At 46.2% G+C, this 13,003-nt stretch overlaps 1 protein-coding gene and 1 long non-coding RNA gene across 3 annotated transcripts in view; one reads left to right on the forward strand and one right to left on the reverse strand.

Annotated features, from left to right (window-relative positions):
• The window catches only part of homer (protein), an 81,821-nt gene that overhangs the window by 4,598 nt on the left and 64,220 nt on the right, over nt 1-13,003 (reverse strand). The gene's annotated exons all lie outside the window — the stretch shown is intronic.
• LOC126520951 (uncharacterized) lies at nt 6,891-12,944 on the forward strand. 2 transcript variants are annotated; one of them, XR_007597154.3, is made up of 4 exons: nt 6,891-8,240; nt 8,881-8,943; nt 12,588-12,786; nt 12,926-12,944. It is a non-coding gene; the product is annotated as an uncharacterized lncRNA (long non-coding RNA). The 2 variants fall into 2 exon arrangements; XR_008610233.2 differs by lacking the exon at nt 12,926-12,944 and having other exon boundaries at nt 6,892-8,240; nt 12,588-12,919.

The following is a 13,003-nucleotide window of genomic DNA, read 5'->3' on the forward strand; positions in this document are numbered from 1 at the left end:
TCTGCTTCCACGATAGTGGTGTTGTGAGTGGAGGCGCTAATGATTTCTCTGCCCAAGTAGTCGGTGACAGCAGCTACCGTTCTTTTCTGCCTGCCTGCCTGGGTATCTTGCCGCGTCCACGAAGCGGGAGTTTGGTTTGTCGCCGTGCGTTTTCTCAAAATGTATGCAGCTCTGGCTTCTCTTCTGCCTGCATGTAGAGTTGGGTCCATATTTCTGGGTATTGGCGCCACTTTGATGCTGTTTCTGATTATTGTGGGGAATGGGTTTAGCTTGGTTGTGTTTTTCTAGGAACTCGTGATACCCGAGTCTGCCAAGGAGTTTCCTACCCGTGGTCGTTTGTGCAAGTTTGTTTCTTTGAGTTATCAGTTGAGCTGCCAGTTCTTCGTATGTATTATGAATTCCGAGAGAAGAGTTTTTCGGTTGAGGCGCATTGCGGAATTTGTAGGGCGATCTTGTATGCTTTCTTTAAGCACGAATTGATCGCATCTCTCTCTGTTTTCGTTAGCTCGTAATACGGCAAGCTGTAAATGAAGTGGCTAACCACCAGACTTCCGATTAGGTGAAGGGTGTCTGATTCCTTCATCCCCGTCTTTTTAGTGGCTCCCCGCTTTATCATTCTTGAGATTTGTTGTGTTACCCTCTTGATGAGGTTAAGCCCGTGTTGGCAGTGTTGATTTGATTGTAGCCACATGCCTAGTACCCGGAGTGTGGTATTCTCAGGTATATTGCATCATTGCCAAGTCTGATTTCCAGTTTAAGGGCAGCGTCCGTCCGGACGTTATGATTCCCTTTCCCTCTCCAGACTCGTATAATCTCAGATTTCTCTGACGTGCATTGCAGCCCTCTGGCTCGCACGTGTCTCGATTTCACAGGCAGCTGCTTGTAATCGTTCTTTTTCACGTAGCGACCCGGTGACATACCAGACTAATGTCATCCGCATATCGGGCGCGCTGGATACTTGGGATGGCTTGTAGTTTCCTTGCAAGGCCTATCATCGCCACGTTAAATAGCGTTGGCAAGATCACTGCGCCCTGGGGAGTGCCCTTGTTGGGTGCCTTGAAGGTCTTGATTTCTACTGCACCAATTTTAATCTCAGCGGTTCGTTGGTTTAAAAAGCTGCGAACAAAGTTGTATATTCGCTCTCCGCAGTTTGTTTCAGCCAGGCCATCGAGTATTCCTTGGTGGCTTACGTTATCAAAAGTGCCCTTTATGTCGATGGCCATGACAACGTGTTCGCTTGATCTTGGTATATTTGTCAGGACTTCTTCCTTCAACTGTAGGATGTCTTGAGTTGAGAGCTTGGGTCTGAATCCAAACATAGTGTCTGGAATGATTTCATTGTCCTCTAAGTAGTTTTGTAATCTAGAGTTCACAATTCTTTCAAGTAGTTTCCCCAGACAGGAAGTTAAGGAGATTGGTCTAAGGTGACTAATTGCTAATTTCTTGCCAGGCTTGGGAATTAAAACTATTTGAGCGTGCTTCCACTGCCCTGGAATAGTACCCTGTTGCCAATGTTCGTTTATAAATGTAGTATATGCCTCTAAAGCCTCATCGCTTAGGTTTCTAATCATGGAGTTAGTTATCCGGTCTTTGCCTGCCGCTGTGTTTCGGGTCATTTTCGCTATGGCAGCTCTAACTTCTTCGATGGAAATGGGTTCATCAAGTTCAGGGTGAGGCGCCCCCCGTATTTCGTCTCACAGGGCGCAAGAGATGGGTCTGTTCCGAAGCACTTGTTATATAATTCTTTGAGTTCTTGTTCCATCCCTGGGTACGTATGGATTAGCCGTTCCACTGCTTTACAGCCCTCGTTCTTGGTTTTGGTTGGTTCCATAATTGCTCTTAGTATGCGCCAAGTTTTTGTGGTACTCATTGTGTCATTAAGGGAGTCACAGAAGCGTTCCCAATTGGACGTAGCTAGTTGCGTTGCGTACTCTTCCGCTTTGCGGGTGATTTCTGCAATGCGTACTTTTAGCTTCCGGTTCTGTGACTGTCGCTTCATTCTTTTTGTTAGTCCTCTGCGTGCCTCCCAGAGATGCAGTAAGTGGGGGTCTATCTCAGGTATCACATGTGCGGGCTAGTTCTTCTGTGACTTTATCCTTTTGTGTTAAACTTTCACACCATTTACTTAAATCATCGATTGTGGTGCTTTGTTGGCTTTGAATCCGGTGGTATTTCACCCAATCGGTAATTTTGGCTATTCCTATGTGTCTGATTTTCCTAGTCCGAAATGTGGTGCTGATGATGTAATGGTCGCTGCCTAAATCGCTTAGGGTGTTTATCCATTGCGCATCTTCACAATTCTGCACTATCGTGAGGTCAGGGCTGGTGTCCATGCTCACACTGTTGCCCTGTCTAGTGGGCACTGCAGGATCCGTTATAATTGTAATGTCGAGTTCCGTTTGTTCTAGAATGTTTCTGCCCTTAGCGTCCTGTTTCGGGTATCCCCAACTAGGATCTTTGGCGTTTAAATCGCCTACTATCACGAGTGGTCTTCCCTTTACCAGGCGGGCAGTTTCCTGCAGGAGGCTGTCAACCTTTGTCTTTCTCTGGCTTGGTGGACTGTAAATGTTTAGTATAAAGGCACTCTTTTTGTTCAGTCCTTTATATATGATTTCTATTAATAAATGCTTAATATCCGTGTCAGTAAAAGGATCGTGTTTGATCGCGGTTATCGATTTCGCTACCAAAGTCTCTATTGCTTTTTCCGAATCCGGGTGTGTGTACACCTCGTATCCCTTGTGGGGATTTGGGGAATTCGACGCGCCATTGCGCGGGCGCATTTCACCCATGTTCTGCAATCCTTAAGCCACATCATCATCGCTCCGAACCAGTTAGCGGTGGCGCTCCACTCGCCGTGGTTCGCGGTGAGGGCGGAACTAGTGACGTCATGAAGCGGCCCCTGGTGGCTACTGCCGTGACGGTAGCGGCTCTTTCTCCTTGGGTCTGCGCCCGGTACGTACATGCTTCCTCTCGTCCGCCGACACCTTTGTGACTAGGACTGACCTTTGCCCGTGCGGGGAGCGCGTACCTCGTGTTGTTCCTATCCCGACGCTAAGCCGAAGAACGGGTGCCTAGTGCTCGCGCGAGGTCGTACCACGCCGAGCCGCACTCATCGGAGGCCCAAGCCGAAGGAGATTGCCCGAGCTCTCGCGAGTTGGCCCATCGGTTATCGCGAGAGCAAGTAGCATAGCCGCCGGGGCTTTTCCTAGCGGCGTGTCCCAGCTTGAGCCTGTGCTCTCGCAGCGACGTGCTACAGGCGCCCCTAACTGTATTTTCGCCCTTGGTGCGGGACCCCTTTTGGTTCCCCGCCGTCCCGGGACCGGGCGTTCGTGCAGTGTTGGGTGCCGTTGGAGACAATAAACGGCGTCAACTCAGGGCAATACTGTGTTCTTGCGTGCGTCGCTCGGTAGCCCCTTGTGGCCTGAGCTCGCGCGCAGCGGCGCTAGAGGCTGACGGCTGACGCGGCCCTGTGGCTCGCTAAGCTCGAACCCGCGGTGGTCGGTACTCCCGTGAGACCCCAAGACCCCACACCCTGAAGGTTTGGAGGGGATCCGACTTCCTAAAGGGCTATGACAGCTGGTTGCTCACTCTGAGCTTACCAGCTGTGTTAAAAGTCCCCTTTTCCGTCGGTATCCACGACAGTTCCATTTCTCGCGAAACCACGCCGCGCTACGCGCGACCGGGCTGCTCGGATGCGCGCGCTCCGCAGCAATATTAACAATCGCGATGTCTCATTACATTACCGTTGCCGAAGTCACGTTAAAAGAAGTTAGTAATGAACTTCGCAAATTGCGCCGTGAGGTTGAATCGGCTGCTTTTACCGGCTTTTATGAAAATAAACATGCCTTATAAGGCCAGCGAACTGAACTGTTCTCATCAACTGCAGGTACCGGCCGCTGCCCAGTTGCGTGTTTTTAAAAAAAGGTCACCTTTATCGCTGCCTTCTACTTGCTTTTCTCTGCTTAGGCTTCCTGGGGCTCTCAGATTGTCTTGCGAGCTAGACGTCTGGCGATACGAAAAAGGTGTACGCATTCTCACTGCACTGGAGACACGTACGATACACCGACCCATTTGGAGTCTATGAGCACAAACACATTCTCCCTTTATTGAACAAGCTTCGGGTGGCAGCGCATCACTACGACAGCGCGCCTGCAAAGAGGCAGAATGTCATTTCTGACTCCGCGTTTTGATTCATTGACTGCGGCCTGAGGTGCCTTCTTAATTACCACGGTAAGTGAAGCATAACGGAACCAAAGTTTTGCGATAGCCGGCGCACAGTGCGGAACAGTACGCGCGTAGAACCGGCCTACATGCGACCACGGAACAGCCGTTTGATGTGTTCGCAGGCGTACGTTCTGTGGAGCCTTGCCGACTCTTGCAGCGCATCCGCTAACCTTCATTTTCCTGCGCTTCTCGCGCGCACAGATAAGATACGCCGGCGGCAGGGAGGACTCGTTCCTTAAGTCAAAGCAGCCGCTTCTTTCCCATCTTCCAGGATGAAGCGTCGGCTGGCAGGCGCATGGTGCCGAGGGCAGCAAAATGCACATATTCTGCGTTACGCTCTATCAGCACGTGTATTGTGGTACACCTGTGCAGGCGTACATGAACCTCGAACGTGCTCTGCTTAAAAGACTTCGTGCTGTCGCGAGTACTGCGAGAAACAAGCAACAGTTAAGCAACACGTGTTTTAATATGCACGAAAGCAAGTTGTTACTGAACACGAACTATGCATTCATAGCATACGTTCTACCCCACGAAACACAGAACCTCTTAAGAACTTCTTGAAATGGCTACAAACGGCTATAGACGTCTTGGTCTGAAAATAGAATTTCTTCTAAACATAACCTCAGCACTTGGAATATGCTAGTATATATTCTATCTGCGGCAAAACCCACTACTAGTGTCACTAGAGTGTTTTGGTAAACACATTCAGAATGTTTAACTCAAAAACTTTTCTAGATCTTTTTGTCTAAAAGTGCATAAAATGCCAAACGACGTGTTAAAGTGCGGTTACCGTCGGCCGTCGGCGTTAGCGAATAAAAAACGCCACAGGCAAATCGAACTCGTTGGAAGCAACATAAGTTAATTGACTTTAATATTACATAATTTCACACCAGAACTTCAACAATCAAGCGCGTGTTATTGTTTTCCATACGGGGCGCGCACACGACGCCTGGAAACCATTCTATGCTCGCGCAGCAGCAGGAGCGAAACGCCGGCGTTGCACAGCGGTGTGACAGAGCCACCGCGCTGCCATCACTTCGGCGGCACAATCCAAATTTGTCGGACATCTCATTGTGCTGGAAACACTGGGAGGCAGGAAGTTTGGTATCCAAACACTGGGAGGCAGGAAGCATGGTATCCAAGCAACCGCAAAGGGCATGGACATACGACGAGTTAATAGGTATTTTTAAACGAGAGCGAGAGAAGGGACAGATTAGGAAACTAGGAAGTAAGCAGGGAAAATATAAACCGAAAAGCTGGTGGGACCGAGAAGTTAAGGAGGCCATAGAGCAACGCAAAGATGCGTGCAGAAAACACAGAGCAGCGAAGAAAAGGGGAGCCACACCAGAAGAGGTGGAGACAAAGTGGGAGGATTATCTTGCAATGAAAAGAGAAGCATTGGCATTAATTCAAGCCAAGATAGCAAAAGTTGGGGTACAGTGGATGTTAGAGATACGAAAAGAAGACAGAAATGCCTCTAAGAAATTTTGGGAACACATAAGGCAACAGAGTAAGAAGACAGAGGTGGTTCAGCACTCACTGACCACACCAGAAGGAACAAAGGTAGAGGGAGAGGAAGCTCAGGAATATATGAGGTTAACAATAGAGGCAGCATTTGCAGAGCCAGTGGGTAGCGAAATGGAGAACAATGACAACAGCAGGACAGAATTAGAGGAGGAGTACAGAAGGATGACAAGTAAGGAATGGGACAGAATTGAACACAAGGTCCCCGTGGGAACAGCGACAGGACCTGATGGCATACCTATGAAATTGATAAGCATATTAGGCCAGAAAAGTAAATTAAAATTACAACTTATTGATCAAATAGTAGTAGGGGGAGATGTTCCACAGGACTGGAAATCAAGCAGAATGATATTAGTTTACAAAGGTAAGGGAAGCAAGGACAACATTAAATCCTACGGGCCAATAACTATCACATCAGTCATATACAGAGTAGCAATGCAGATGGTGAAAAAGAGAATGGAGGAATGGGCAGAACGTGAAGAGATCTTGGGAGAACTGCAGAATGGATTTAGAAGGAACAGAAGGCTAGATGATAACTTATTTGTTATAACACAGTGCATAGAGATAGCGACAGCCAGGCAGAAACCGCTATGGATAGCTTTTTTAGACATTAAGAGGAGCCTATGATAATGTAAACCGAGAAAAGTTATGGAGCCAGTTGAGGGAATATGGTCTAGATAGAAAGATGATTGAGTTCCTACAACAAGTTTATACAGATAATGAGGTAGAGATAACATGGGAGGGGAAACTACAAAGCCAGCTAAAATAAGAAGAGGTCTCAGGCAGGGCTGTCCATTGTCGCCTCTGCTTTTTATGATTTACATGAGCCAAATGGAAAAGAGACTAGAACAGAGCACAATAGGAACTGACATAAGCTATATGCTGGAAGGGCAGAAGGTAGCTCAAGTACTAGCCGGACTGATGTATGCAGATGTACACCCGAGTAGGGCTACAGGAACTAATGAGCATATGTGGAGAGGAGGGAGAAAAATTGGGACTGCAATTCAGTAGAGAGAAGTCTGGGATAATAGTATACAATGAAGAAAGGGGGGAACCATTGGAAATACAAAGCACTAAGGTTGATCAAGTATTTGGGCGTATGGCTAAACGAGGGCAAAAAGTACTTGGAAGAACAGGAAAAAATTGATTGAAAAAGTGAAAAGGAACTCAGCTGTAATGAAACACAAGGCACTTTGGAACTATAATAGGTACGAGGTGGTTAGGGGCGTATGGAAAGGGGTTATGGTACCTGGCCTCACATTCGGAAATTCAGTACTGTGCATGAAATCGGAAGTTCAGGCATGCATGGAAACGAGACAGAGAAGTGTAGGCAGGTTGGCCTTAGGAGCACACGGGAACACCCCTAATGAGGGAGTGCAGGGGGACATGGGATGGTCGTCATTCGAAGGTAGAGAGGCAATAAGTAAACTAAAATTTGAACAGAGACTCCCAGCACTGGAGGAAAAAAGGTGGGCAGGAAAAGTGTACAAATATTTGTACATGAAAAGTTTGAACACAAAGTGGACACTCAGAACGAGGAAGCTGAGGAATAGATACCTACAGCCGAGGGAGGGGGTCCAACGTGGTTCTAGTGTGGGAAAGGAGGTGAAGGAGACGGAAAGAAAAATGTGGCAAGAAAGAATGCTCGGAAAGCCAGCGCTATCAATGTATAGGTCACAAAAACAGGAGGTTAAGAGAGAGCTCTTATTTGATAACTCGCGGGGCAGCTCACGATTATTCGAAGCTAGGACGGGGGTTTTGAGAACGAAAACATACAGGGCTAAATTTGAAGACGTGGACCTTCGGTGCACAGCTTGCGGAGCCGAAATGGAGACCACTGAGCATATAGTGCTGAGATGCACAGACTTTCGCCCGACCCTGGCAGAGGGAATAGTGGCAGATATGGAAGGGGCATTAGGTTTTCCCGGGGAAGAAGGGCAAATAGACGAGAAAGAGTGGCAGTAACGAAGGGGAGACTAGAGGATTGGTGGAGGAAGTCAAGGGATAGATAATACCATAAATCGGGGAGATAATGTTTCCTCTACTGTTTTAGATAGTTATTTTGGGGGGAGGAGGGGAGTGAAAACTAGTTTAAGGAAAAGAGGATATAGAGAAAGGAAAAAAAGGAATAATAATAAAATAGGAGGGGGAGCAAAAGGCTAGGTGGCGCCAGCCGCCGCCCGTTACAAAGGGTATAGCCGCCATCCATCCATCCATCCATAAAAAAAACGGCCACTAATGTCTCGGCCGTGGGTTCGTTATCTAGTTGTGCGTCATTCTAAGCCGTTCTGTACATTTGTACTGAATATTAACTGGAGTCATTTAGCTGTGCTGATGCTGTTTTCCGTGTTTTTTGCATCAGTGCTTCGTGACGTCGGCTGTATTGCGTGTTTTCGCCGACGGCTTACTACCACAATGACGGAATCTGCGTTCGCCGCCTTCGTGTCTCGGTGCGTCTTTGTACGTCGCACGTTCGGATAGCACTTTTTCCGGTAAGTGAAATACATTGCACTTCGTTTTTCGTTAACAATGTAAATATTTTTAGGTGTTACCCGCGACAATTCTTGATATACGGGCTCTTCTGCCCTGCGAGTTTTCGCCATTACCTTTATATGAGGGTTCTGCTTGTGTTCAGCCGTTCAGAACTACCGCGTCCCACGACTTCCGCAACACCAGTCAGAACTTTGCCCTGCTTTGTTAGTCTTTGTGGTTGACGTAGCACGAACCAACCGAAAGGAGTGCATTCGAAGACGACGCGCTGGCTGTAATGCTGAACCAGACTGAACTCGCCCTATTTTGTGCCCTTTTGTTCTTGCGTGTGCGCGCGCGTGTGTCAGTGGCTATGCAGTTTGTAGCGTTCCCACTTTATAGCAAAACAAAAATATAACTGCAATGTTTACTTCATCCATACAATTCCAAATTAAATCGTCTGCTGATGTACAAATTTCACTTGTGTTTTGTTCTAAATAAGCAGCAAAACCTTTAACCTAGTAGGCGCTTCATCTGGGAGTGAAATCACGACAGCTTGGCATTTATTAATGGATGACTGTGACTGGGTCACCTTATTTGTAATTGCAAATCTGCCTTTCAACTGACTTGATGCTATCTTATTTTGTTCTTTTCACTCTATAGACGGCTGGACATCCTTCTTGTACCTTGGCGCTAGCTGGATGACGGGACCTCATCATGATCAGTGTAAGCCAGTGTACTGTACCCTCTCTGGTCGTCCCAGTGATTTTTATATGGGTTAAAGCCAGGGAGCGCTTCGTGGTAAAATAGCTGGTTGGTGTCTCACAAACGGGCATATTTTTGCAGTGGTCCATTATAAGCTGCCACTATATAACCAATTTCTCAGTGCCAGTGTACATACACAGTTCTACTAATGATTAGTTTCCCTAAGCCTTACAAAATGAACTTGTAGGTAGTCATTGCTATGTAAGAACTCAAAAATTAACTCTGCTGTGTCATACAAGTATTCCACACATAAGTAAAAATTTGCTACAACAGTGTACATTACACCTTGCTTCCTTAATGCACAAATGTATTCAAGCCAGTATTTGATTAGTTTCGTATTCTAAATGTTTTCTGTGTGATTTAGTTCTTTACAGGAAGTTACTGTACAACATCAGCAAGCAGTCTAATTTAAGATTTATGTGGGCTGTAAAAGGTGTGCTTTGCCGTTAGAATTGATAAAACATGGGCCGAGGCGTCCATACAAGGACAAACTTCAATTTCGCTCTACCACCATCAGCACTTGGCTGGCGCTTGCAAAATGAATCACATCAGGTAGCTTGTGCCAGACTGTTTTTTAACCTTATTGTGAGGAGATCACAAAGTGATGTGTGGAGGCGCCTGTGTCTGAGATATAGACCGTTTCATCGGGCGAGGAGGATAGGGCGCGCGGAGAGTCTTTCCTCCTCTCTGGCTTGGGCGATCCGGCGCGGCGCTCCTTGAAAGTATTGCTGTCGCGTGCTGCGGAACGATTTTGAGATGTTTTAGATGGTACTTTGTGAAATTTACACCATGTCCGTTCATATAAGTTCGTCAGGGAAGCCTTTCGGTGCATCAGTAACTACAGTAGGCGGGAATATCTTTTGGGGGCGCAAAAATGTGACGCGTTTTATCAGCCGCGGTGTACGCACATTATCAGTCGCGGTGTGTGTATGTGTTGTGAACTATTTTGATTATATCGGTTTTAATTCAACAAAGAAAACCGGTGTCTCTGTATTAGCAGCATGAAATGGTAAATCTGCTCAATATCTGATCGCTTGGCGTAGGGAGTAAAACATAAAGTATAAGAGCGCATGCTCGTGCACGGCCAACTTAAGGATACCACGAAACATCTAAGCGGCAGGCGCAATCAAATATTTGAGATGCACCGGCATCGTTCTCGCGAATTTCAAGTCTAGTAGGCTTCAAATTACCATATGTCTACGGTAGCCTTCCTGCATGAGGCCGATGCCGCTGCTCAACACAGCGATCACTGCAGTTGGTGAACCAGCACGGTACATACGTAAGCTGTGCGCTTCGGCATTGCCTTTTTTGCCTGCATACAGCCATAATATATGAGGTATCGCATAAAAAGAATGCGATGCCTATTTTCGAGGACAAAATTTCCGTAATACGTGTGAGTGCGTCGTGGAGAACGGAACGAACACAACCGAAAAAGAAATTCGGTTATCATCCTCTTTCTCGAAAAAGCAAGAGAAAACGGGCTAACGTCGCAATAGGGCCTCGCATTGTCACGTCGCATAACGTTTATAAATATATAACCGCTGATGCGGTATGCTTGAACCATGCGGTATATATAGAACAAAGATATATATAATCCAGCACCTACCACTGCTTAGGACGCTCGCGCAGTTCGTAAACAGTCCCTTTGCTGGACAAGCGTAATTCAGACTGTAAGGTATGCTGCTATCACTTGCCAAAACTATTTTATTCAGGGGCGGAAACCTCATCCATCGAACCAAGTAGTCACGCAATGTAACCTGCAGCGAACAGTTTGAACGCTTGTCAAAGTGTAACATCACAGTTCCTATCGTAGCAGAACGTTACCCACACTCACGCTGTTACGATCGTCGCGTATGTTTCATGACTCCTAAATCGCAGCTCAGACATAGATGATAATACTGCAATAAGGTCACATTAGTGATTGGAACTTTCAGAAATACACAATTGATCTCCGAGGCTGATTGTAGACTCGAATATGCGCGCACACCATCGCGCTGCGTGTGCCGTCCACCTCAACGCCAGCAGAAATTCCGGCCATGACGCCTTAAACCACTTGAGCACGTCTCACAGAACCGTTTACCACGTAGAAGACGCACGTCATACTAAACAGACCGCACGACCATGAAAACAAACGCCAGAACCTGCCGCCGAGCGTATACCTGCCATGCAAAAGACCGCTTTCACCCAAGCCAGTATGGCGCTGCTCATAGGCGGCGCCACTGCGTTTACAATATGGCGGCGCCTACGAAAAAACGGTCTATAGAATGCGCTGCAACATGTGCGTGTAGAACAGGCATAATTCTGAGGGTTCCAGCAGTTTGCAGAGGTGCTTTTAAAATTTTGTCATAACTGCAATTTTACCTGTGCTGTTTCTTATCACCTATTTCAATAATATCATTGGAGGTGTTATCAGAATTTAGCAATCTATTTGCCCTGGCCCATTAGCCTGCCACATTTGCCTTTTCACTAGGTGGGCATTTATTCAGCATGGACCATTACTTGAATGCACCTTTTTGTGTGCAGTGGCTTCTCAATTGCAAGTCAACATGGATGCTCAGGATTACCTGAGGCTATAGATGCACTGATGAATTAGCCACCTATACAAATCACTTTGCACTTTCTTGCCAAACAGCATGTTAACACTTCCAAGACAGTGGGCAATGTTATCGTTTGATCACATCATGAGATACTTTCAATTTTGTATAACGCATCATCCAAGCTGTTGCATCATTTGTGTGAGGTATTGCCCTAAGCCAATTAGGGTCACATGAAAATATATCAACAAAAGTGATTGATCCAGCTAGGAGTGTTGCTTTGGAACACTACTTTATCACCAGTCCTCCTTTGCATGCTGCCTGCTTACTCTACTGTGTCATGTTTAAGTTTGAAAGAAAGGCAACAGCTAGGCAGCACAAAATGCCAAACTTGCTTTTAGTTCAACAATATAAAACGCTATTTAACTTTTTAATTAAGTTAGTACATCATTTACCTGCAGAATGAATTACTGTTTTAAATTGATTATATCTTGCAGGAAGCTTTTCAGACTTGTTTGACAGGTTGATAAGTGGCTTTTTAGCCACAAAACACCATATAATAATTTAAAGGCTGACTTTGACTCTGCTATGCAACTTAATGACTATATGCCAGGAACAAGATCTCTGAGTTGTGGCGCTGGCTAACACTCCCAGGGTTCTGCTAGGACACACAAATACCCAAGAAAGTGGATGGGAAAACGACGCCACTGTAACTCAATTGGTAGAGCATAGCACGCGAAATGCGAAGGTTGTGGGTTCGGTTCCCACCTGCGGCAAGGTGTTTTTTCATCCACTTTCATTTCCATTAATTTGCCGATTCTTTATTTTATTAAGCACAAGTAATTTCCCCTATGTTGTCAGTGTTTGTTGGCTTCTTATGATAGGGAATATAGTAGTCATTTTAAACATCATCGCATACATACCTTAAGATACCCGTAATTTAAGAGAAAGGAATGCCTAAATTTATTTTTAATGTGAGCCAGACTTCTTACTTAGCACATATTGCTGATTGAAGTTCCAATTTCAACATTCCCATTTCCTCCCTCGCCTTTTTTTCCCTCTTCTGTGCAGGTATTGCTTGCCTATGTCTACAAGAACCGTCACGCGTGGCCTGTGACAGCAAGCTTTTGTGGGCAGCAAGTGCTCTCGTACGAAGGCTGGCCTACTCTGGCAGCAACGGCAATCATCTTCAAGATTTATCCATGATCACCTTTGCTGCTATTTCTCACTCTTGTTAATTACACTTCCTGCATCTTTTCTAATTTATTAGGTAATAAAGTATGGAGTATGTGACATGGTGTGAAGTTGATGTCTTGCTGCATTTTCACTTGCAATCATCTTTTATGCATGAAAAGCTCATCGTACAGTTTATGAAAAGAAATAACAGCATATTATGATTTATCTTTCAGTTCTGGTAACATGCGACGTTGTGGGGTTGCGCGACCCTCGCGCCTCCCCTGATGTTTTTCCCGCATAGCGCATCCCCT

The sequence above is a fragment of the Dermacentor andersoni genome, chromosome 3 (assembly GCF_023375885.2).
Source record: "Dermacentor andersoni chromosome 3, qqDerAnde1_hic_scaffold, whole genome shotgun sequence".
NCBI classification, from domain to species: domain Eukaryota; kingdom Metazoa; phylum Arthropoda; class Arachnida; order Ixodida; family Ixodidae; genus Dermacentor; species Dermacentor andersoni.